Consider the following 16,139-nt stretch of genomic DNA (forward strand, 5'->3'; position numbering starts at 1 on the left):
AAAATATTTAATTGGTCCAGACCAGGACTGACTACTGTGGGACCCCACAACCAATATCCTCCCAATTTGACAGTGAACCATTGATAACTACTCTTTGAGTATAGTCTGTCAACCAGTTGTGCACCCAATATATAGTCATTTAATCTAGACCACATTTCCCTAGTTTGCGTCTGAGAATGCTATGTAAGACTGTCAAAAGTCTTACCAAAATCAAGATATGTCATGTCTACTGCTTCCCCTCGCCCCCTTCAGTAAGCCAATAACCCTTTCAAAGAACAAAATTATATCGGTTGGCATGATTTGTTCTGGACGAATTCATGTTGCCTGTTCCTTATAACCCTAATATCCTCTAGGTGCTTATATATTGATTTGTTTAATAATTTGTTCCAGTATCTTTCCAGGTCTGGATGTTAAGCTGATTGGCCTCTAATTCCCTGGGTCCTTCCCTTTTTAAAGATAGGTACTATGTTTGCCCTCTACGACCTCACCTGCCCTCCATGAATTCTTGAAAAAAATTGTGACTAACTCAAGAAAATGGTAGATTATCGTTGACAAAAGAGTGAAATATCAAGAAGTGATCCAGTGTTGGATTTTATCAAAAATGGGAGACAAAAGTTAAAGGAAATGATTGCTTCAGTGCTGGAAGGAGAGAATCAACAACAGGGAGAAAGAAAGTCCAAACATAGACTCACCAGACACCTGAGAGCTTTATTTCAAAGAAGAGAATTTACACAAATGGAGATTGAAACCTTGTAAAAGGAGATTAGTGGTGCTGAACCACATGCAAACATATTGTAGAAGCAATGATACATGATAAACAGCAGCCACAAATAGAAGAAATATCAAGGACAGATATGAGTGAAACAGCAACTGAAGAATGCATGATCTCAATCAACAAATCATTGAGTGTAAGAGACTGTGAGCACTGACCAGCACTACCAAGTCTGAAATCTGTAGTCCAGCAAAGACTGGATGATATAGAGCAAGCACTGAATGAAGTACTCAAGAAAGCCGAAAACCAACAAGCATTAGCCAATTGAATGATATAACAATAGCAGCTCATCATCTTAACATTAAGTCAGCTGCGGGTCTGAACAATCATAAAACTCCCTATATTCAAATACCTCCATGGAAATGATGGTTAAACCAGAAGATTAAGCTTTTATATTGAGATATCAGCCTACTGGATGAATTTGAAAAAAAACATTTGAAGAGAAAATAGAAGCAAACAGCCCTGGAGATGAAATATCAGCTGAATGAGGGGTGTATGAGAGTTGTGAAGGAACAGTGTAAACAGAAGTTGATCACATTGAGTCATAAACTTGAAAGCACGAAGCTGTCAGTATTAAGAGAACAGACTCTTCATGAGAGATGTTAAGAGGTTCTTTGATCAGATCAATGTTAAAAGCAGAATGGGGGGGGGGGGAGGGGATGGAAAGAGACCCAATAAATAATGTGGAAGAGTTTCAATGCTACTAGAACAAAATCTGGTCTGAGGATGTACAACAAATTAGACAGCAGACTGGATGAAAAATGTGAGAGAAAACACACCAGATCAGATGGGGTGCATGGATTCTGTCTGAAATGCCTAACAAATCTCCATGATTGTGTATTTGAACAACTTAATAAATACTTGAAGAATGGATGCTGAAATGGATGGTGACAGGGAGAACTGTCCTTGTACAAAAAAATAAAGAAGGCCAAAGTGATTCTAGGAATTATAGATGAATCATGTGTTTGCCAACTATGTGGAAAAGTCTAATGGTAATTATGCCAAAGAAGAACGAGATTGTGCTACCTCACAATAGAATGCTTCCTCTTGAACAAAAAGGCTGCACAGTAAACACAAAAGGGACAAAAGTCCACCTAAGGCTGAAAAGGAGGATCACAGATGCAGAACAAACAAACAAAAAAAGAAAAGATAGATACTGTGGATTGACTACTAAAAAAGCATATGTCAGTGTCAGACATTTATGGATTGTTGAAACACTGAAATGCTCAAGGTTCATCTAAAGATCATTTCCTTTCTGCAGCAATGTATAGTTACCGGGAACACTTGACTCCAGCTGAAAGGGATTCTCATTGATGAGGTCCAAAGTAAAAAACAGAAGTATTTCAAGGAGATACTTTATCACCAATGATATTTGTGGTAGTGATGCAGTCACTGATACGGATGCTTTGTAAGATAAATTGTGGTTATTGTATCAGCAAAGAGCAACAATCAATTAGCCATTTGCTATACATGGATGATCTGAAACTATGTGGATATTCACAAAAGGCAATACAGAGACTGATGTGTAGAAAAATATGGTGAATATATAAATTATGGGTTGGCTTGACTAAATATGAGTCAGTATCTGTAAAGAGGGACAAACTGGAACAATCAAATGGCGTACAAGTTAACAAAGGTACTATCCACTCTTAGTATGGCCCCCTACAGGTAACTTGGAATCAGGGAACTTTTTTGGAGTTACAACCTAAGGACATCAAAGAAGATGTGAGGAAAGAATATTACAGATAAATAAGAATTACTCTAAGGGCAAAACTCAGCTGGAAGAATTTGATCAGAGCCATTAATATGTGGATGATACCAATAGTTTGATACACTGCTGGAGTAGTCTTGTAGAATCAAGAGAAGAAGAAAAAAGAAATTGACATCCAGACAAGAAAACTTTGGAGATGCCTAAAGTAATGAATATCAATGAAGACATGGACAGGATGTACAACCAACAAATTTGATGGAGGAAAAGGTGCTATCTGTGAAGGAAACAATTGTCAATGTAGAATAAAACTTCAAAATATGAGGAGTCAGCCAGAGTAAAACATCATGTGGTCACAATAAGTAATGGTTGAGTGTGCATCCCAGCCCTTGAAAACATAAAATAAATCAGAAAGCAAATAGCCAAAGAAAGACTTGAAAGATTTACACAGAAATCAATGCTCAGACAGTGGTGTACAGACATCAAGTCAATTAGTGATTGAAGATTAACAAACTCATGGTTTGCAGAATGATACCTCAAAAGAGAGACAGAACATCTCATTATGAATGCACAAGAGCAGTCCTTAAGGATTAATTATGTTTGAAACAAAATTGACCACCAGAACTGCTCCCCATACTGCAGAATGTGTTCCGAAAAGGCAGAGATGGTGGAGCTTGTGCTGAGTGCCTGCAGGAGCCTGGTTGGGAGAGGATATAGGAACAGACACAAATGAGGTTGCCAAATGTCTGCATTGGCACGTCTGTGGACCAAGCAATATTACAACCACTGAATCACAAGCATTCTTGAGGATGAAGAGGATATGATTTGATGGCATATGGCAATTGTCATAGACCAAATTGTGGACAAACAGGCCAGACATAGTTGATATAGAAAAGAGGATGAACAAGAACATGTTAACTGATTAAGGCCACAGCAACAGACAGAAACATATGAAAGAAACCGGAAGAGAAGATAATGAAGTATGAAAAACTCTCATGTGAAGGGGAACAATTATGTAAAATTGGAACAAAGATGTTCCCTGCGATCATTGGAACCCTTGGAATGATCTGTAAGGATACAAATGAGCAACTTGAGAATGTGTAAGGAGTCCAAAATATCATGATCAGTGACCTGTCACAAGACAGCGCACTTGGACATTGTGAAAATGTTAAGGAAATTCAAAGAAGAACGACTGTGTTTGAGCACCTAAAATGAAGGAATTCTGTGACTGGTTTAACAAAACTCCTGACTACCGAAACCTACAGAGTCAGGGCCAGGATTTATTGGTGACTCAAGAGGTTACATTTTAGACCTAGTGTTCCTCTTTTTATTCTTAAATATTTTGTATGTTTTGAAGACTCTTTGATTAAAAACAGTCCTCATGAGGTAATACTGAGGGATGATAATAATAATAAGTAGCATAGATTCTGCAAGAGCCATGCTGATGGGAAAATAGTGTGGGGGTATGGGGTGGAGGTCAAGGCAGGTGACAGAATGGAAAGAAGAAGCGTCCATGTTGATGTCCCTTGCCTTCAATAAATCTTGGAGATCTGGGATTTACAAGGGTGAACTTCTCTCCTCATCCATAGTGGTGGTGGTGTTAAGGAACACCACAGACCTAAGGAAAAATGAAGAGGAAAATCCATGAACTGAAATTCAGAGTTACAACACCACTGTATGGAAATACCCCACATGACAGTACAGGGCCACATATTGTTTAATTTACATTTAGCCTTTCTTCCATTTGGTTAGTCATCCAACCATTCAAGTGAGTTATTTGGTTTGAGATCTTGGAAATAATCTATAGAGAAATAACCATATTGCTAAAGGAATGTGGGAATCGGTGATATTGGTAAAACAACAAGAGTCCTGTGGCACCTTAAAGACTAACAGATTTATTTGGGCATAAGCTTTCATGGGCAGAAACCCACTTCGACGGATGCATAGTGATATTGGTCCATCTCTGGGATCAAAACTGGCATCGGGGAGGCATTCTGTGTCTGTTCCTCACCTGTTTTAAGTCATTCTGCTCTATGATTTAATTTTAGTCTGGTTGCTGCGCATATGCTTCATTCTTTTTATATGTATGTCATTTTTCTAAATTTATGGACAAAGGGAAAAAGTTCTGAATAATGTATCTCCATTAAGAAAACTATACAATTGTTTAACCTATTTACAGATTGTATCCATTCAATTCAGATCATTTATACTGAATATCTGGACTAGGACAGAATATAAATCATGGTGTACTGCAGCCAAATTAGACATTATCTTTATTAACATTTAGTATTGTGGCTTTCAGATTAGGCGTTAGATGAAAGTAAAATGACTTTTTGGGTGTAAACCTAGTGAACTTTGCCAGATTATCTCATGGTTTTTCACAACACTGACTGTGTCTTTGCATAAGAAAGGTCTAGGACAGGAGGGAGTTGCATTGGAGGCTAATCCTGAAGTAGTTTGGTAGAGCAGTGAGTAAGAATTTGCACAATATTTAGCCTCTCTATGCTTGGCTGTAACCAGTTCAGATCTGGCCCCAAGTCTTCATTTGTAATGGAAGCCTTTGCAGTTCCCATAGCCTCAAAGCAACCAGGGGCTGCCTGGCCCCTCGTGTGAGGAAGATTCACACAAAAAGCTTTTCTCACTTTGGGCCATCATATCCGAGATTAATCAGACCACAACGTGCTACACTGACACCACTTTTGGCAACACAGCTTTCTTGATGTGAACTCAGAGGAGGCCAGCAAAGTGCCTTCCTGCAATATCTACATTGACCAAGGAGGTCTCCTGCATTCCGTGGTATTTCCTAGAAGCTGTTTCTGGCAGCTTTCTGTGTGGAGAATCAACCTCTCTCTCTCTTAGCTGCATACATACAAAACAGGCAGCAAATCCTCTTCCTCATAAAATTACAAGCAATCCAACATAATTTGATGTTATGAAGGAGAGCAATTAAACAGATAAACACACAGTTTCCTGTGATCACAACATAAACAGAACAGAATAATGTATATATAGAGATGGTTTACAGTTTGCGTCTAATTTATGCCTTAATTGAATTCCACTCTTTTCTGAATACTAAACACTTGGGCTTGATTCAGCAAAATGTTTGCTCCAGGCATGGCATTTATGAGACCTCTGTCTTATTCAGGTGCTAGAAAGAGTTTGCAGCTCTTCAGTTACTCCAGACTGCTTAATTTGGCACGTAAAATATTTAAGAACAGATGAAAGTTCATATTGTGGAGGGACTTTTCTGCTCAGGAAATTGGTAATGGGATATGGAAAGTTTCACCTTTAGGACAATGATTCAGCTCTGTCTTACTGGGCCCTCATCACCAGAGTATATAAGCCTCATCTACATTTTTGAATTTGCCCTCACAATACCCTTGCAAATGTAAGGAAATACTGTCCCCATGTTTTACAGATTGGGACCAGAGGCAAAGTAGGATTAACCATGTTAATAGGCACAGATGTTGCTCACTACCACACATGGAGTCTGTCACAAAACTGGGAATTAAATACAGATCTCTTGAATCCTAACCCTTAATGATAAGACCATCCTTCCTGTTCTGGCCAGGGCACCCTGACCTAACATCACATGTCCACTTGATGGCTTATAATAAATAGTACAGATCCTAAAGGCTCAAGGCCCTGGTTTTCCCCAGAATAGGAAATGCGACAAAAAAGCAGAAAAGGATGCTAGCAGCCAGGTATGCTTCTCTCTCTCTCTCTCTCTCTCTCTCTCTTTCAACTCAGAGGAGGGAGTTTAGAGAACACAGCTGGGTTGCATCAGAGACTGATTCAGTAATGGCAGCTGCACTTCTTCATTGAAGGAATCTACAACAGAAGGCAGTTCCCAAGAACAAGGAAAGTGTGAAGGGAAGTATTCTCCATTTTCCCCCTGGAGGCTTGGGTAGCAAGCCCAGAACTGTATGTATTTTATTTATTTGCATATATGTTTATTTTGTTGCTTTTTGAGTAGACAGACCAGGGGAATGGGGTAGGAGAAAGTCCCTGTTTCACAATTCCTTTGTTGCTATCCAAATCAGTAAATGAACTCACTCAAAAAAAGGGAGGGAGTATTTGGTTTTCTTTTATTTTTCTACAGAGGAGCATATAGTGGGTGATTTGGAGGTGGGGTGGAAGGACAGGTAGAACTAGGGTATAATTCTATGTCTATTCAGTGGCTTATGTGAGCTGAGATGAAGGCAGGTCTTGTAGTTTGGCCATCGCCTGGTATTCTAGAAACCCAGGATTAAATCCCTGCTCTACCTTTGTCTTCACTGATGCCTTGTGTAAGTCACATAGTGCCTCTGTACTTCAGTTCCCTGTCTAAAAATAGGGATAATAGCACTGCCCCACCTCACAGCAGTGTTGAGGATAAATACATTACATTAAAGATTGTGACGCACTTTGATACTATGGTAACGAGGGCCATCTAAATATGAGAGATTGGAAATTATGTGATACTGATTCTTTTACTGTTTGTTTCTTTTTAAAATAAGCAATTTTGTATTTATTATAATAAAATACAAAGTCACCTAACATGAAACATCAAAATACTTAATTCTGAAAATGTCAAAGAAGGGTATTTTGATATGTTGGAACTTATTTTCTCCCTGATTTTCTTGCAAAACAAAATTCCGGTGAAATGCACCCAGTTTTACAGAAGGTTTTGATTTTGACGGAACTGCATATTTCAGCAGAATATAGTTCTGTTAAAATTTGTCAACCAGCTGTATTCTGTCAGATGACTATCACAAAAAACATATCAGAAGGCTATGGTACCCTTATCTGCAGACTTGCTAGGGATGCCAGAAACTGAACAGAGGAAAAAAAAGGAACTTTTCTCATCTCCAGAAGAAACATTTACTTTCCAAAAATAGCACTAGTGTGGCTCATATTAAAATAATCAAGGGTATGTGTGATGTTGCATTTATTTTCTGAACTATGCATAAGGAAATAGCCTAGTGTTGAACAGATTGTGGTGACTTGTTTTAGGTAGTAATTTTTAAATAGTGATTATTGTAAATGGTATTTTGTCCAATGGCAAATTTAGAGATCCATAATGTTGTGCCCCATGAAATGAAACTATTTTTGTAGTACCCATTGTGTTCAAAAACAGGAATAGCACAGCTTTGTAACACAAGTTAGCATCATCCAAAAGGAGGAGAAGATAACAGTGGATTTGGCAGGGAAGACTCTTTATTAAACGTATTACACTAAATGCACAAACAATCTATGGATAGGTCAGAAAAAACTCTTTAATTAGATTGTATGCAAGAAAAAGGATTTAAAACAGCAAACACATTTAAATATAATCAAGAAAGCTTTAATACAGTCCTTTTGCTAGCTCTCACATTGACCTGCTGGGACTGAAATCAGGGATCCATTGGGTTAGCAATGGTACAAAAAGTAAGAGGTCATCTCTACCCCCAAAGAAATGGTCTAAATAGAGAAGATATCTTGTGACAAGAAACAGAAGCCAAGAGAGATTAGATCACCCTTGCCCAAAGTCACACAGCAGGATTGTGTGGGAGAACTGGGAAGAGAAACAGTCTCCGAAGTCCTGGATCTTTGTCCAGCCAGTAGACTGCCCTATTCCCTTCCCATTTACTTTTCTATATTCTTCTTTACAACTTAAAATCTTAATTTAAAATTATTTACACAGTGCTATAGGCACATGACATTTTGTAGATATAAGTAACGGTCCCCATGAAGACTGTGATTTAAAGTTCCAATCTTGCAATCCCATATTGCACTCATTGCATGATCAGGCCCTAATTTTGAAAGTGTAAATAAGAGATTTCTCAGGTGAATGAATTTCTCAGGAAATCAGTTGGATGTGAATAGAGCCAGTTTCCTTCATTTCCCCTTGCTTTTTATGCAGTTCTGCTCTGGGAACTGGGAAATATTTATTGCAGAATCAAGTCCACTAAGATCAACAGAGCAAGATTGAGGGGAACTATACAATTCTTGTTTCACTTAAATGTGCATATTAGAAAATTCCTGCCTGTCTGAAAGTAGCTATATAGTACTTCAGAATTAAAGTAGTATTGTGTTTTGAAAGTCACACTTGGAATTATCCTCGCAGGCATTTGCGTTAGCTGTAATTGAGCTGCCCAATAAAAATGGTCCATCTACCCAGTAATGTTTGAATGAAATGCGGTGTGCTATATTTCCATAAATTGTTGTGCACTAATTCTGCTGACTAATGAATATAGACCCTTCATTTATAAATTTCTATCAAACCTTATTTTCTTCTACCTCAACTGCAAAATATTCAGGATCTTTGGAAGCTGGGTTGGAACAAGCGCGCACAGTTTACTTCCATAGCATTTGATAATGTTCCTATTGAAATCAATGGTAAATTGGCAAAAGCATCATTGACTTCACTGGCGCAGTATTAGGCTATATTTATCTGAATTATCCAAAATTATTAGGTCTATGACATGAGATTAGTTTCTCATTTAAAAAAATACAACAGGCTTTAGATTTCTCATTTATACTTTTTGCTTCAAGCTCATCTGGAAATACTATGCAGCAAGATTTTGATCCTCTTACTCACACTGAGTAGTACCTAATTCTTGTCTCATTGAAGAAGTGGGTCAGTGGTGGAGTAAGGTATTATTCATTGTGAGTCAGGGTGTTAGAATATGGCCCCAGGAGAATAGTAGTTCTGCTTCCCACCCACCCTGAATCCAGATGTGTAGAAATTCATGGTAAAGATAGTGGATAAGTGCCTACCAAATGTTTTTTGTTTTTTTTTTAACCTAAAGTAAACCAGTTCAAGTTTGAGACAAATATTGGATAAAGAATTGAGTGGTTTCTTAATTTAGCCAAACCAGGCTGCTTGTTCTTACTGTAAATTATACTTCCTTTTTTCCTTTCTCTGTGTGCCAAATTCACTTTGGTGTAGGCTTTTGCACCTTTATAAGTTTCACCAGCTTTGACTGGGACTGAATAATCCCTCTAATGCGTATGTTGTATATAGCAGGGTAACTTGGGATGCCTAGATCTACCAGACTGAAGTTTGCAACAGATTTCAAAAGTGTAGGGGCAGTGAGAGTCATTCATGATAGAAATACAGAGAGGGTGGCACTATGTCTCTAAGGCATTACCCAGACAAGAACTCCAAGATACATTATTCCCCAGGCAGGCACAATAACCACTAGAGCTCTGATGTAAAGCAGGGCCAATAACTGTTTTTTGTTTTTGTTTTTTCCCATTTTGTTGGCAGTGCAACTGGAAGTATTCCCATTGTGAGAAATTTGGGGATTCGCAGGAGCACTGTGTACTCTAGGGCCTAACTACTAGGGTAGCCCTGAGGGCAACAAACAGTGTGCTAATCACCCCCTTGAAGTGCATGGGCTGGGAGATCATTTTAGATTCTTAAAGATGCTTGTGGAAGGAGGGGACCAATTTTTGTTTTAACCCAACTGGTTTTCTCATCCCTATTTATTCAGCTCAGATAATTAAGGCACTCCAAGATTAAAATAAAGAACTGTTGTATTAGAGAAAATCCACAGGCATTGCAATCCTAGTTAAGTGACTCTTCTTTTAGCTGCTAAAATTACACTTTGAGCCAATTCAGTCATGCACATAATTGTTTTTACACTGAAGCACCAATTTTCAATGAAAAAGAAAGGCCATATGTCAAAGGACACCTTTTTTGTTTCCATTTAATACTCCTGCACAGGAGAAATGAGGCTTATGACTGTCTGCAAGAAGAAAGGAAAGGGGTTTGGAAAATGTGGGGTTTGGAAAATACTTGAGTTGTTACTCTATGTAACACTGCAAACCTTGGGGAAAAACATGGTAAGATAAAGGAACAAGACTCCAGGGAGAGTTATTTTGCTACCTGTGATGTAATGGGTATTCCCAGGAATTTGAGACAAATGAAGTACTCCTGCTGTCAGAGAGCACAAATTCTCAGAGCATGTGTACCCAACACCCAGCCAGGTAGCCTCTCAGTGCAAGAGGAAGGTGGCAGGCTGTAAACATTGAAGTAGGAAAAGACCAGGTATGGCCCTGATTCAACGATGTGCATTAGCACATGCCTAACTTAGATAGGAAAGCTTGTCTAGTGACTGCAAGACAGCAGACGCCTCTTGTGTGAATTTGAACAGGTCACTTACTCTCTGTTCCTCAATTCCCTATCTGTAAAATGGGGTTAATACCAATATGTCCTAAGCTCACAGGGTATTGTGAAGATACAACTGATGAATGATTGTGAGCTCAGAGATACAGTGGGTTATATATACAGAAGTAGTTTGAGCTCAGTTGGAGAAGAATTCAACTCAAAGAAAAATACCAGTTTACTTTGAAGTCAATTAGACTACTAACAAAGGGTTAAAATGGCCTAAACACGTGGGCTTAAATTTGATCATGTCCTTGCTGAACAAGGATTTATGTCAGGGGTGTGTGTGTGTATGTGTGTGTGTGGAGGAGGGGGGGTCATATCCAGGGTATAGTCCAGATTAATGAGTAGCTGTGTCACCCCTGCCCTGTAACCTGGGGTGCCCTTTTCAATGTTTTGCTGCTGTAGCTTCCAGCTGGATTGCTCAGAAACAGACTTCAGCATGCACATCAGTCCCAGTTATGTCTGTGTGTGTGTGTACTGCAGCCTGCCAGCCATACCTAGGCTCCCACCAGCATGAATTATACTGCAGGATGACCCCAACACAATCCCACTTCGTTTCCCGCCATCAGAAACAATCTCCTGTACTGCCCAGCCCTCTCCTGAACAATATAAATTTATATAGGTCCATCAATGGAAATAATATGCACACATTTTGTTATCCTAAATGCTGTTCCAGTCTAAAATACTTACTTCACTGGTGGGATTCCTTCCTCCCAATCTTCAAAAATAACTGAGCATTCAGAAACCCAAGGTATTTTCCTTACATCAGATAGTCTGATCAATCTAAACTGCCTTTTAACCACATTTCTAGCTAACAGCTGACATGGCTTTCGGCTGCCATTTTTTTCTTTTCTTTTTTTCTTTTACTAATTCTTGCTACAAGGAATTATTTTTCCAGATGTAGTAAGTGTCCACACCATCTCTTTCCGGCATTAATTATTTACAGTCATGCCTGACTTATTAGGAGATTAAAGCTGTAGCATGCTGATTTTACCTGTGAGAGGCATCATTCATTATGGAGCCATTGGTAAATTCAATTTTTTCTCTGGGTAATTAGAAATAGAAATGGCATTCTGAGAATTATTCCCATGCAATTTAATGTTCAATAAGAAGTAAAATATCTCACACAGAGTTATGAGGAGAAACAAAATTACCGATTTAAAGTCAACAGTAGGCTAATCTTTCATATTACAACCATCGTTCCTTTACCTATGTGAGAGAACATTTCTATTCATGTGGAACAGGAACTCTGAAAATAACTAACTTAAAATGTCAATAAAGATGGTGGTTGTCCAGCTCTCATCTCCTAATGGAGGTTACGGTCTATTTAGAACTACTATTTAAGAAATGAAGTGAGGAAAAGGGCAACGTTTGAAAATTCTCCACTGCTGGGTAAGATCTCTTGTTAGCAGTGTTTATTTGATTTATGATATATACAGAGCCAAAAAGCATGTTTAGGCACTTTACAAAACAAAGACAACTCACTGCACTGAAGAGCTTATAGTTAAACAATGAGCATGACACACTGAATGAGAGTAACGAACAATAAAGAGGCTAAGGATATATCAATAGAATCCTGTGGTTATTCATTGCTGATATATATGTAACTCTTAATGTATGTATGCACCTCCCTCTCTGCCTGATCACAGAGGACATGGGTCTAGTATAGCTCCTTACTTGACAGTTTGGCTATATAGACTTGTGCTTACAGCTTTGAAGGTCCCCAGTTCAGTTTCTGATGGTGACTATGATGTGACATGTGCACATCTTGATCAATCTCTGATGTGACGTGCACATCTTGATGGTCCCATAAAGTTTGTTTTTCTTCTCTTTTAAATCTAACACCCCCCCCCCCCCCCCCCACACACACACACACAGACACACCTCTGTGAATGAAAACACTTTCCAAATTTGCTTTTGGAGAGGGAAAATGTCTGTTTCACACTGGTCTCTTAATCCAGTGAAGTATTTTGAATCATAGAAGGTGAGAGTTGGAAGAGACCTCTAGAGGTCATCTAGTCCAACCCCCTGATCAAAGCAGGACTAACCTCAGCTAAATCATCCCAGCCAGGGCTTTGTCAAGCTGCAGTTTAAAAACCTGTAAAGATGGAGATTCCACCACCTCCCTATGTAACCCATTCCAGTGCTTCACCACCCTCCTAGTGAAAAACGTTTTCCTAATAGCCAATCTACACCTCCCCCACTGCAACTTGAGACCGTTGATCCTGGTTCTGTCATCTACAACCATTGAGAACAGCCTCCATCCTCCCTGGAACCCCCTTTCAAATAGTTAAAGGCTGCTATCAAATCCCTCCTTATTCTTCTCTTTTGCAGACTAAACAAGCCTAGTTCCCTCAGTCTCTCCTCATACGTCTTGTGCTCCAGCCCCCTAATCATTTTTGTTGTCCTCTGCTGGACTCTCTCCAACTTGTCCACATCCTTTTTGTAGTGGGGGGGGGGGCCCAAAACTGGACACAATACTCCAAATGCGGCCCAACCAATGCCGAATAGAGGGGAATAATCACTTACCTCGATCTGCTAGCAATGCTCCTACTAATGCAGCCCAATATGCTATTAGCCGTCTTGGCAACCAGGGCACACTGATGACTCATATCCAACTTCTTATCCACTGTAACCCCCAGGTCCTTTTCTGCAGAACTGCTGCCTATCAGTCAGTCCTCAGTCTGTAGCTGTGCATGGGATTCTTCCATCCTAAGTGCAGGACTCTGCACTTGTCCTTGTTGAACCTCATCTGATTTCTTTTGGCCCAATCCTCCAATTTGTCTAGGTCACTCTGTATCCTATCCCTACCTTCCAGGGTATCTACTACTCCCCCTAGCTTAGTGTCATCTGCAAATTTGCTGAGGGTGCAATCTACCTCATCCTCCAGATCATTAATGAAGATGTTAAACAAAACCAGCCCCAGGACCAACACCTGAGGCACTCCACTTGTTACCGGCTGCCAACTAGACATCGAGCCATTGATCAATACCAGTTGAGCCCGATGACCTAGCCAGCTCTCTATCCATTTTATAGTCCATTCATCCAACCCATGCTTCTTTAACTTGCTGATAAGAATACTGTGGGAGACAGGATCAAAAGCTTTGCTAAAGTCAAGCTATATCATGTCCACTGCTTTCCCCACATCTACGGAGCCAGTCACCTCTTCATAGAAGGCAATCAGGTTGGTCAGGCATGCCCTTGATGAATCCATCTTCACTGTTCCTGATCACCTTCCTCCCTTCCAAGTGCCTTAAAATGGATTCTGATCATTGTTAGGAGTAGTGACCACAGTTCTCAATTCCAGATGAGCTGAGCTCAGCACAGGAGCATAGGAGGAAAGTTAAAACTTCTGGATTCTGGGGCCACTGAGGACCAGAGAAATCCCACATGTAAGGTAGATCAACCCCAGATGTTGCTCAAAATTATGCTCTGCTACAATGTCCTCCTAAGAACTACTGTAGTAGTCCACTATAACCAGGTACCCAATTATGTCCCAACTTTCCCCTGATATTACTCTTCCCATCCCTCAACATGTTTTAATTGTCCTATGATGAAGCTGTGAAGACAGCATCATTAGACTGAGAGGATGGCCTTTCACCACTGGGAAATCCCTGTTACCCCAGAAAGACTTCTAAGTAGTTGCAGAACCAGCATACAGGGTCTCAATGGAGCCCAGTGTTAGGGAGAGTGTCACCAAAAAAGGGAAGAATGCAGGAGAAAAAAATGGTTTTCTACTGATTTTTCTAAGCCAATAGTAGTGGAATACAATTAGGCCTATTCCAAGTGGCAGAGGAGAGTTTACTGGAAGTGTTTTTGGGTAATGAAGGTAATTGCCAGTACAGATGTTAAAATTTGTTCCTTAATGTAATTGGCTAATTTGTGACAGAAAAAATAATGCCAAGGGCAGAATTACATATCCTTCTTTTCACTGTTGTTACAGTTAGAGCTGTGTGAATAACTGATTTTTCAATTCTAGCCATACTGAAAATTGGAAGAGAGGAAGGGGGGAACTTGGTTAACCTGAAAGGAATTTCTCGTGTAACAAAATGTAACATTTTGTTTGAGGTTTATTTTGTTGTTAATGAAGGTGAAGTAACTTTCTAAGTAAAGTTATCTTGAATTTTTAAAAAAAATGAAATTTCCTATAAAAAATGTCAAATGAAACATTTTGATTTTTGTTACTGAAACAATTTGGCAAATTTTATATGAAATCACTAAATGTTTTGATCCACCTGAATCTGCACATTTTGGGTGGAGGGCATCAGATGAAAATTTTGCCCAGTTCTAGTAGGGTGACCAGATAGCAAATGTGAAAAATCAAGACGGGGGTGGGAGGTAATAAGCACCTATATAAGAAAAAGGCCCGCATATTGAGACTGTTCCTATAAAATCAGGACATCTGGTCACCCTAAATTCTAGCTGCAGTAGATTTCATTTTCACACCATGAATTTAAACACATGGGTAGCCCAACTAGTATAGCACTGATCTTGTCTTCTGTTACCAGATATTAACATAGTAGTGTCCTTTACATTGATGTTACTGTTCTAGTGAGGAATGTAAATGAAAGAATACAGAAAATTCAATGAAACCGTTTTCTCAGCAACTGTTAATGTTAATGTCCTGGGTTACAGAGATCTTGTGAATAATTCATTATATGATTAGCATATCAAAGCAGTTTTTTACCTAGAAAGATACCTTGCCATGCTGTTGGGAACTTTAATTAGAACTGGTCTCCGTATATTTGTACGTGTTATTCATTCATATGTGATTAGTAGAACTAATGAAGAGAGAGAAACTTCCTGTTATTTAGAAATTTTATTTTAAATGTGTAGATTCTTACTATCTGTGTACAGGGGTAAAATTAAAGTCTGTATCACCCATGCACTGCTGTTCCTTCAATCTGCTTCTTTTATCCTTCAGATATTGAGTTTGTATTAGAACGCAGCGTGAAATGATGGAGTTTTTTGTCAGCAGCAATTTCATGGTTTGATATAGTTTTCTGATCAAAACTGCATGAAAATCATGTTGATGGAATCATACCTTCCAAGGTTCCCCAAACTGACAGTGCACAAATCTATTAATATTAGAAAAAAACATCTTAAGACTTCAGAGAGGAACCATCTCTTCATGGTGATGCCTGATAATCTCGCTACATATAACAATCTGTCGAGCTGCCCATTATGAATCCTCTATTTATTTATATTTTTATTTAATGTCTCAGCCTACATATGGTAAATTCCACTGGGCTTAAGCACAGAATATGGTAATGGCTGTCAGCACAGACACACATTTTGTTCATCAAAATCAAAATCTATTCAGGCATACTTTTCCATTTAGAAGCAATAAATAAATAACTTGTAAAATACAACTAGCCGAGGCTGCTCTTTAAGAAATTTTTTCCACTTGGAGCTAAAAAAAAAATTAATATTAAATGTATATATTGTTAGCATATAATCTAAAATATGTACTAATTTCTATCACCATTTTCATGTTAGAAAAATAACCACTCACACAACAT

At 38.9% G+C, this 16,139-nt stretch overlaps 1 long non-coding RNA gene across 1 annotated transcript in view; it reads left to right on the top strand.

Moving 5' to 3' along the window:
• The first annotated feature begins 6,280 nt into the window (after positions 1-6,280).
• LOC137146235 (uncharacterized) overlaps positions 6,281-16,139 on the top strand; it is a 62,590-nt gene continuing 52,731 nt past the window's right edge. The window contains exon 1 of the long non-coding RNA XR_010917855.1: positions 6,281-6,404. This is a non-coding gene — a long non-coding RNA (uncharacterized lncRNA). The remainder of the gene's footprint in view (positions 6,405-16,139) is intronic.

The sequence above is a fragment of the Emydura macquarii genome, unplaced genomic scaffold, assembly GCF_026122565.2.
Source record: "Emydura macquarii macquarii isolate MOO-44397 ecotype Brisbane River unplaced genomic scaffold, CSIRO-AGI_Emac_v2 contig_431, whole genome shotgun sequence".
Lineage (NCBI taxonomy): Eukaryota > Metazoa > Chordata > Testudines > Chelidae > Emydura > Emydura macquarii.